Below are 9,538 nucleotides of genomic sequence, written 5' to 3'. Positions count from 1 at the left end.
AAATAAAAGTTTAAAAGCTGAAAAGAATACTTAAACATGATCCTTGAAATTTAATACTTAAAATCCCACATAATAAAGTTATAATAATCCAACTTTAAAACCTCCAATGGTACAACTCTGGAATCCATCCAGTGGACCCCTAACAAGAAACCAAACTGAAATAAAACTAGAAGAAATCCATAATTAAATCATGGAGAGAGATCCTACGTCGTCGGAAGAATGAGTGACCTTCTCTGCCCAGCACGACCAAGCTCAAGCCTGGAACTGACGTACACCTGAAAAATAGGAGTGGGTCAGGCCTACGAACAAGTTCTATCTACTACAATCCAAGCAGAGACTCGATATATATATTCACACTACAGGACTTTCACTAGACTACAGACCCGTCTCAACCTGACTAGTAGGCACCATGCAAAGCGCACCTGAGGTAGGCATGACTACCTAGACCTAGCAGCGTACACATCAAACCATCGTAGCCAGTTATGCATCCCCATGCATATACGCTCCCTAACCAGTGACTCTGAGACTCAGGCTCATATCGTGGTACCATAAAAATATATTTAAAATCCGTTCCCATCCATCTGTAAGAAATCCAGTTTAGTCGTTCAGCGTAATCAGCCGTACAGACTAACATATAAGGAGGACTCTATTTATTAAAATCCGTACCCTTATTCCAAAATAGGTATGACTTAGCAATTTGAGCTAAACCAATCCTAGTATGTCACTGTCCCACACCGGTGCATACCATCCATCCATCCAGTAGTTAACATTACAGATAAGGAATGTAAATATCAAACTAATCCATAACTACAACAATTGATAATATAACTATGTAAATATAAATATCAATTGTTCCAAAAATACCTAGTTAATGTGTATAACAAACTGAACCAAAAGAAGCATACATAGAAATATAAACTAATATGCTTACTCCAGTAACTGATAAATCTAAATAATGAGATACATCAATCAATTTCATGACAAGCATAATAAAAATAGACCATCTATCATGCTCATACTATACCAACCCATTAATTGATGCTATAAATGATAAAAAGCTACACATCAATTAATCCTCATTAAACATGACAAAAATATAGAATTTGACATGCATATTTTACATCATTGATACATAATTAGAGATGTATAATCCTTGATAGAAAATTGCTAAATTAAGTCCCAGCAATTTAAACATCCATAGCCAAATTCAGTATAGGTAAGTTGTTAAAAAATTCCTGTTATTCAAATTTCTAACAATCTAGAACTGAGTACACCTTTGTGTTTTAAACCACACTTCTAAACCATCCAAAACCTACCATCACAGTCTCTAACTTAAGTCTAAAAACCCAAAAATCCATTCACAGTAGCCCAACCTCGCTGAAAATAGCAGAAAAAAAAGAAAAAAGAAAAAGAAAACAAGGAAGCAGGCTAAGTTCCCAACTTAGCAATCTAAGTTCCTAACTGAGCCAGCTAAGTTCCCAACTGAGCAAGCTAAGTTCCCAACTTAGTCGGCTCGGTTGGTAATGTCGTCTTCTTCACTTTCCTTGAGTCCGGCGTCTTCCCGATGAACTGTCCTCATTACCTAGGGTTCCTAAGATCTGAACTAGACTCCAAGGTGTTCCAGAAATAATTAAACCCTTTGTTTAATAATCGACAACAATTGCAACCCGAACTATGCAATAAGGATTTAAAACAAGCAACTTACAGTTCATCAACGTTTACTGTTTAAACAAATCAACCATGAAACCCAGACTTATTTTTATGTTTACCCAATGTGTTCCAGACTTAATTCAGTTCCTTATTCAATAATTCGTCGTCAATTTAAATCATGAATTAAGCAAGAAAATTCAAAACAACCAAGTTTACGCTACATGAAACACATATTGATTTAATTGCCTCAGACATGCAAACCAGATTAATGTTTATATCTCTTTACCCCTGAAGTTGTGTTTAGAATGTAAAGAACATGAGTAAAGGGAAAGAGTTAGGATTAGAACTTGCCCGTAAGACTTTGGTTCAAAATCTTAGCACCGTCTTCCTAAGGTTTCCGGCAATCCTTACTGTAATTCTCCTATGTTCCTTCTCTGCCTCCACAGTCGTGAGTAGGGTTCTAAGAACCCTTGGCAGAACCCTATACGTATATTTATAGGCCAAACTAATCCTAGGTTCAATTAGACCCTAAACTGACTTACTCGGCCCATTGACCAACCCATGTTAGACATACGTCGGCTACATACGTGAACTCTAAAAATACAAAAAACCTAATTTAATAAATAACACCTTTAACCATTAAAATAAAATAAAATCTAATTAAATAAACAACTAAAATAAATAAAATCCAATTAAATAAACATGAGATTCAAATAATTAATCAAATAACATAAAAACAAAACCATTTAATTAAATACATAATTAAATAAACAACCACATAACACAAGTAATTTAAATAATGCACAATTAATACATTAAAATGCAATTCAACAATTAAATAAATTTCAGAACTATCCTTTTAAAATTAGGGGTATTACAATAAGTGTGTTGAACTCCACCCAACAAATGGTTCTTTAAGGAACTTGTTGGATTAAGCTCAAAAGACGTTTTCGGTTCTTAGTCAATGCAATCTTTGGGCTTCCATGCCCTTTCAAAACAAGACTTTGAAACAATTTTCTTAGAATGCAGGGTTGAAGATGAATCTTTTGAAACTTTGGTTTCACTCAAAAACTTAATTCTTTCACTTTTAAGGTCATGACATTTTTCTACAACAATAACCCTTCATGCTTATCAAATGAACTAGGGGTTGGATTGAAAATATTCAACTTCACCTTCATGTGGCCAAATGAGATTTTCATTATCCCCGTCCTATAATTGATGTTGGCATTCGCGGTTGCCAAGAAAAGATGGCCAAGGATAACAAGAAGGATAACAAGAATTTGGCTCTTAGGATTTGGGACCGGTTCCGTGTCAATGACAACGAAATCAATGGAAAAAAAGAATTTATCAATTTTAATCAAGACATCCTCAATGATACCCCTAGGCTTTTTGATTGATCGGTCGGCAAGTTGTAAAACTACCGACGTCGGTTTCAAGTCTCCTAAGCCTGATTTGATATATACCAAGTATGGAAGAAGATTAACACTTGCTCCTAGGTCAAGGAGAGCCCGATTAATGATATGATCACTAATAATGCATGAAGTGGTATGTGACGGCCCAAGGTTTTTCAACCCGGTGCGCAGTGATGAACCGAAAGATGACCCGATAACGGATCCAAATTGCAAAAGCAAAAGATGAAACGACATCCCTAGGGACACAACATGTTTCTAGGACACCAAAGAGACCCTCAATGAGATCATGGAACCCAAAGAAAACAAATACGGAAACAAGATCTCAAAAATGGACAAAAGGAACCCAAGGGTAAAATGGTCATTTCTATCCTAAAAATGAGTACTACCAAGCACACCGTTGGAAAGACAACAAAAAATAAATGAATTTAGACTCAAGAATCACTTGATTTGGAGTCCGGACGGCAAAGATATCAAGTCTTGAAGTCGAAGGAAGAAAAGCCATATCCCGGTTCGAGCCAAAAACTGACACCCCTCCACTAAAACTAGAATAACTTGAGCTACCAAACGAATCTGAAACTCTAATTGGTACCATTGGAAAGCTTATTTCGATGTGGTCAATTTAGACTCAAGAACGGACCAATTTGGAGTTAAAATGAGGAAGATATGACAATTTGAAGTTGGAGGTGCAGTGCTAAACCAAGACACAAAAACACTCTGTGAACAGTACTTCGAGCGCTCAAACTAGGACTTCGAGCACTCAAACAGTACCTGCCTGAGGCCAAAACTTTCTGCCCAAACTTCGAGCACTCGAACTCCCATTTAGAGCGCTCGAACTCCTGTAGCTGCACCTGAAATGCAACCTTGAAATGCCATTTTGAGGACTTTCTGGGACCTTTTTGGGAAAAAGTTGTGAAGTAACCCCCCTTAAAATCATGTTTTCTGGTCAACCATGTCAAGACCAACATTTTGTTTTCAATTAAAATACCAAAAATGCCCTTGAGGTCTCATTTAGCAAAAATATGTAAATGAATGCTACTCTAAGTGTTCATTTCTTCAAGAATGGTGTTGTGTGCCAAAGTGAACATGCACACATATGTAAAATGCAAAAATGCATGTGTTCCAATAGCTCATGGTCACATAACATGTCATATACAAAATACAACCTGTCAAACCTCGAATTCTCATCATTTCATAAGACAACTATGGGATTAAACTAGCATACATGTGATATAAATGTACATGGCACTTGGCCTCATGTTATACATACAAAATAAATATCTTCAAGTGTTCTTAGATATACATTACACATCAAGGAAGCCATTTTAGCTTTTACAATACCATACATCCATGGTATACAAAATTAACATCCAAAAAGGAAGGTATGCTAAACAAGTGCATGTCAATATACAAAAATGCTTCAAATAACTCAAAATCTTCTAAGGATGATGAACATCCAAGAACATGGTCTCTTTACCTGAAAAATAACCCAAACCACTAGGGTGAGTAATCAAGTTACTCGTAGGAGAAGCATATGCGTATACCCTAAAGTTTCAATATCATTGCAAGATTAATATAGACGGATACAAGGGAGCATTCCACTTAACGTCTATGTTCAAGGTGTTCTAAGGGATCATCTTAAGCTAACTTAAATGTTTATTAGCAACACAATATCAAAATGGATGTACTTAGCAACATCAAACCGCATATAACAAAATTTACAAGTTACAAATAGCATTGATTGTCAACTTGGAAATGAATGTGAAATAAAAAAAAAAGTAGAATCCTTGGACACCTAAGCTCGGAATTCTGCCGAGACCTCAACGGTTATTCCGGGCATTAACCCGTAGGGAAGACCACCCTAAGTGCGCACTAACTCGATTGGGGAGAACTCATACCTCCCGCACTAGAGCCAAACTCTAGCCATGTTACTAGTAACCATGTCCCAAGAGAATCCAAAGTATATATATCAAGTTCAAAACTTATATATAGATAACAAGGCATATAAACCACCTTCCATGTACAAGTACTTTGAAACCATACAAACCATGTCTTAGGGTTCCAAGTCTAGAATGACATGATAGATGACAAGTTCTTAACATGATATTATGCACAAAAAAATATCATTAACTTATCAATTTAAGCATGCCTCAACAATAAGCCATATTTACTAAATGTTTGCATTTTAGCAAATAGCTTCTAAAACAATCACGATTATCAATAGTAATATACTAGAATGTAGGATTTCCATCACAATAGCATAATAACTCAAATCATTAAGAATTGTATACAACTTCAACAATCCTACTCAAGATATATACACAATATACATGCTTGATCAATGAAATCCTAAGTCAATCATAAGGATTTCCTATAGTACGCAATACTACAATTCTAAAAGCATGTATACAATATATATTAAACCCCAAAGGATTTCAAAACACTTAGAAAATAAACATACTACCACCCCTACCTCAATAGAGAATTGTATCTCTATAATCCAAGCAACCAAGCACTAAATGGAAAACAAGCTTAGGGTTAATGAAGAGGAGAATGAGAGGAAACTTTTACTAGTTAAGGTTCTTAGTCTAAGATGAATGGAAGGGCACCAAAATTGAAGAAGAAAGCTATTAACCAAGCTTTTCTCCAATGGTGGCTAGGTTAGAACTTTGAAGAACTAAGGAAATTGAAGAGGATAAGTGAAAAATGGTGAGTGGAAGGGCTAGAGATCCTCTACTCACTATGTACTCTTACACTACCTCTCACACACACACAATGCAAGACTAGATCATGGCCTTACACTTGTCACTAATCCAATGCCTCTTCCAAGACTTAATCCTAAGCTTACACTTGTCAACAATCCAATGGTTACATGTGCACCAATCTAAGGCCAACACATGGATGAATCTCCACCCACCAAATGTCAAAAGATCATGGTGCCAAGTCTCTTCACCTAAATGCCAACAAATGGCTCCATGAGAGTGTGACACTTGTCACACTTTCCAAAAATTGCAAAATGGTCCTTTTTCAAAATATCTTCTAAAATAAATTACAAAAAGGTCCCTCAAACGAAAAATAATAATTTTGCATAATTACACTAAAATCCCAAAAGTTATGTATAATTACACTAAAGGAAGCATTCATGCCCTTTATGAAAAATGAAAGCAGCTAGCATGCTTTTCAACAAAAGTGAAAATACCAATGTCATGACAATCAAGTATCATGAGTGCATGCAAAACAGTAATCAAATCCGAACACCCGAAGTGAGGTTAAGCGAGGAAAAACGATAAACGAGTAAAAGATGAAAACAAGGAAAATCACTAAAAATGAAAAAGGAGAAAAAAGTCCGGGTCATTACATGGTAGGTGAACGGGGTCCTTAAACCTTGGAAGAGTGTTATGCTGCAAAATTGAGCTTACTTGCTCGGTTAAGACCACTTTCCTAGGTGCTTGGCTTTTATTCTTCCTCTTTTGGGTGCACAAGTCTTTTAAGAACTTAGCATAAGCCGGAATGTGCTTGATTGCATCCAAAAGCGGAAGATTAACTTTCACTTGCCTAAACGCATCCATGATTTCATTTGCTTTGGCCTTTTGCTTGTCAATTGAAATGGATCCTTTTAAAGCATCCGAAAATGGAGCTTTTGGTTCAAAAACCTTTTCAGAATTTTTCTTTAAAGTCTCTTCAACACAAGAAGTTTTGAAATCATGTTGCAAATCTTTCTTTTCAAAATCACTTTTCAAATCATTTTTCAACACATTCTCATTTGAAAGATCATGCATATGCAATGAAGGAGGAATATGATATGAAACGGGACGGGTGTCAACTTGTGGTTGCACCGGTTCACTCTCTTCATTGGACATACCCACTTGGTTGTCCACAATCTTTCTACTTCTCAAGGTAGTCACCGCATTGACATGCTCTATTGTGTGATCTTCCGAGGAGGAATGAGTTTCCACAACACATTATTGCTTTGGTGGGGCATTTAAAGGCATTTTTCCTTTCTCTCTTGCATTTAAAGTGCTAGCTATTTACCCTACTTGGGTTTCTAGCTTTGCAATGGATTGAGAGTGAGAATGAAGTAATTGTGTGTTTGCCTCTAGAGTGCCCAAAGCGGTCAAAACTTTCTCTTCAAAAGTGGGACTTCTAACATTTCCTTGGGAATATGATTGATTGGGAAAATGAGAATTTGAAAATTAGTTTCCTAGTGATTGGTATGATGATCTAAAACCTTGGGAACCTTGGCCTTGCATTAGAGGTGCATTGTACTTTCTTTGAAAACCACCTTGGGAAGGGTTTGAGCCCTCCCCTTGGCTTTTCCAAGAGAAGTTCGGGTGATTTCTCCAACTAGGATTATAGTGATTGCCATAAGGTTTGTTCCCTTGATTCACAAATGTTGTATTGACTTGTTCATGATGCTCACTTTGCACATGTCCATGGGGACAAATGGAAGTAGAATGTAAAACATTTGAACAAGTCATACATGTCTCATTAGATGCATGATGAGAATGGTCAGGGAAGGAAGATACTTGATTTGCCGAGTTTTGGTTGATTAAGAATTGATCAAACCTTTGAGATAATGATTTCATCTCGGCGGCAATTTCATTGGAGTAGTCGACTTGATGTAAGCCAACACTCTTCCTACCACTAGAATTTCTACCATTCCTCGAAGATAAAGTTCGATGCAAAGAATTTTCACTCATGCTCTCATAAAAATGCTACACGTCATCCTCATACCTATCAATGTAAGAGCCACCCATGGAAGCATCAACCATGCCCTTGTAATTATCCGATAAGCTCTCAAAGAAATATTGAACTAATTGCCATTTGGGCATGTCATGATGTGGACACTTCCTAAGCAATTCATTAAAGCGTTCACATGCCTCATGAAATATTTCCCCATCCCTATGTGAAAACTCTCGAATTGAGGTTCTCATGGCATTGGTCTTAGAAATCGGATAGTACTTCTTCAAGAACTCCTGTTGCATTTCTGCCCAAGAAGTTATTGAAAAGGCCTAAGATTGTTAAACCAATATTTTGCCTTGTCTTTGAGGGTGAATGGAAAAAGTTTAAGCCTTAAGACCTCTTGTGGCATGTCCGTGTATCTTACGGTGGAACATACTTCAAGAAACTCATCCAAATGTTTGTGAGGTTCTTCACTTGGAAGTCCATGATAATTAAGAAGCATTTGTATGGTTTGTGGTTTGATTTCATAGTGGTGTGCCCTAAATGGTGGCAATTAAATGCATGTGGGTGCATTATATTCATTAGGCACATAGTGATCTCTTAAAGCAAGAGGTGGATTAGCAATTGGAGGTGCAACATGGGCACCTTAATTGCCTTGAATGATGGGAGGTGGTGGAGCATAGATTGGCCTTGGCATTCCCAATAGAACTTGGCCTTATTGTTGTGGTGGATGAACGAATGGCCTCGGTATGCCTAATGGAACTTGCATGTTATCATGATGCACATTAGGGTAGAGGATGCTTTATTGGTCTATGTGACCAAGGTCCTCCACATGGTCCTCATTGTGTCCTTCCATTAGTGAAATGGATTGACTAGAACTTCTTCTTCCCATAGGGTTTCGAACAACGGATTCAAGATGAAAATTTAAAAGGACAAGAGTGGGTCTCAATGGTCTACGACCATGCATGCACAATGCAACACAACAAGTAATAAACAATGAACAAACACTTCATATTCACAACAAATCAACAATCAATACACTTCGTCCATATACAATGTTCCCATACTCCCATGCTTTAAAAAAAATGAAAAGATCAATAAAATGCCTCCACGCGGGCTCACAATTTATCTAAGAATTGAAATACAAGCCTCCACGCGGGCCGACGATTTAACTAAGGGTTGAGTAAGGAAAAGCTCACAAAGGTCCTTTAGCACTTCAGCTCCAATTTTAGCTTTGCAATTTTTAGATTTTTAGCTTTTTCCTTCTTTGCTTAGCTCATTTGCTTGGATCCTTTGCTTGCTTCCTAGCTCAATACTCCTTGTCAAACAAGAACATACACAATAAGTAATCAAAATGAAAATGAAAACAAAGTAAATACACGATTAAAAGAGTACTAATTCCTAATTGATTCCACAAATATGACGTTGCCTTCAATCAATCCCCGGCAACGGTGCCAAAAACTTGGTGTGGCTCGGGTCGTCAACCCCGAACCCCACGGTTTGTGTTACCACCAAAAGATAGTGGTGTAGAGCTGTGATGAGTGTGGCCAAGTTTTACATTTAGAAATTTCCACTACTACCTTTCACTAAAAATATAGCTAGGGCAAGTAGGGATCGTCCCAAGGGATTGGTGGGTCGTTCACGGTTGAGGAATCAAGATTAGGGTTAGTAGGTCGAGTGATCAAAATAGTGGTTGGTTGGTTGGATTACACTAGATGCAAATTAACTAAAGTAAACAATAATGTAATAAAGAGAATAAAAGAGAGAGAGATTTTGGGGTCTAGAGATCATCACTA

The 9,538-nt window shown here is 37.0% G+C and overlaps 1 pseudogene; it reads left to right on the top strand.

Annotated features, from left to right (window-relative positions):
- Positions 1–7,889: 7,889 nt before the first annotated feature.
- LOC132315309 (small nucleolar RNA R71) lies at positions 7,890–7,988 on the top strand (annotated as a pseudogene).
- The last annotated feature ends 1,550 nt before the right edge of the window (positions 7,989–9,538 follow it).

Source organism: Cornus florida, unplaced genomic scaffold (assembly GCF_030987335.1).
Source record: "Cornus florida cultivar Cherokee Brave unplaced genomic scaffold, ASM3098733v1 CherokeeBrave_3.0.0_Hap2_Chr06, whole genome shotgun sequence".
In the NCBI taxonomy this organism is placed as follows: Eukaryota; Viridiplantae; Streptophyta; class Magnoliopsida; order Cornales; family Cornaceae; genus Cornus; species Cornus florida.
The sequence above is the reverse complement of the archived record's forward strand: the minus strand, read 5'-3'. Positions and strand labels throughout refer to the sequence as shown.